The sequence below is a fragment of the Sinocyclocheilus rhinocerous genome, unplaced genomic scaffold, assembly GCF_001515625.1.
Source record: "Sinocyclocheilus rhinocerous isolate Xijiao unplaced genomic scaffold, SAMN03320098_v1.1 scaffold2971, whole genome shotgun sequence".
NCBI lineage: Eukaryota > Metazoa > Chordata > Actinopteri > Cypriniformes > Cyprinidae > Sinocyclocheilus > Sinocyclocheilus rhinocerous.
The window spans coordinates 317,199-318,471 of record NW_015641449.1 but is presented as its reverse complement, the minus strand read 5'-3'; positions in this window follow the sequence as shown (position 1 = coordinate 318,471).

Here is a 1,273-nt window from a genome sequence, read left to right as displayed (position 1 = left end):
TATACGGCTTGTGGAGAAGCTGCCTCCGCCTTACACGCTATGGCGTTACTGTAGTTTCATCAAGCCAAGGCACTGAAGGACCTGCACGAGGGAGGTCATGATCCAGAAGTTCTGAAAGAGCTCCGAACCGCTACTGACCTTGTGCTCCGAGCGATGAAGGTCACCGTGAGTTCTCTGGGTCATGCGATGTACACACTTGTGGTCCAGGAGCGCCAGCTCTGGCTGTGGCATCCGTCCCCAGTCCCGCGGTGCATCCGCAGCAGCCTCCAGCCAAGCATCGCCGTGGAGCCGGGCGTAGGCAGGCTGCCCCGCCCGTCCAGGCCCCCGTCAAACCTGGCGGTAAGCGGAAAAGTAAGAGGCCCTGAGACGGGTGACCCAGAGATGGAGGGATCTGCTCTTTGGGAGATGGTGAACGCACCACTCCATCCCCTGGAGGAGGGCCGGGTGGAGAATGTTTTGTTTTGTTTTGCCCAGCCATCTGCCTCATGATCGATGGCACCCAAATTCTCGACAAAAGAGCAGTTTTCTCAATCTCTGGGTCCTAAGAGGGCACGGAGAATCGCGGACAGACCAACACTGGACCACACTCATCCTCCTCTGTCGCCAGCAGGCAGCAGCGGGTGGTTCGAGAGCGTCAACAAAGGCCCTACTCACGCACCCTCTGCCCAACCGTGGAACCAGGTAAGAGTTGCGCCGCACACTCAGACCACTCTTCGGTCCTCCCACGAGCCGCCCGAGTTGGGTCCCTGCATTCCACCTCGTTGCCCCACTGCGGGTACGTCGGTGGTTCCACTGGTCCCACTTGCAAGGTACCTGGGTGCCTGGCTAGCGCTGCCCAGCCCGTCTCGCTGGCTTCTGCGGACCATCAGCCTCGGCTATGCGATTCAGTTCGCCCGGCGTCCCCCCAAGTTCATCTTCACAGCAGTGAAGGCAACTGATGCTCCTGTCTTGCCTGGGGAGATCGCAGTCCTACTGGCGAAGGATGCGATAGAGCCGGTCCCTTCAGCCGATATGAAGACGTGGTTTTACAGCCCCTACTTCATTGTACCCAAGAAAGGCGGTAGGTTACGACCAATCTTGGACCTGCATGTCTAGAATCTTCACATGAATCCGTCCCTGAGATTGGTTTGCAGCGATCGACCTGAAGGATGAGCACTTCATGTGTCGACCCTTCCACACCACAGACCATTGCTGCGGTTCGCGTCCGAAGGACGAGCATATCAGTACGAGGTCCTGCCCTCCGGGCTGTCCCTGTTGCCCCGTGTCTTCACGT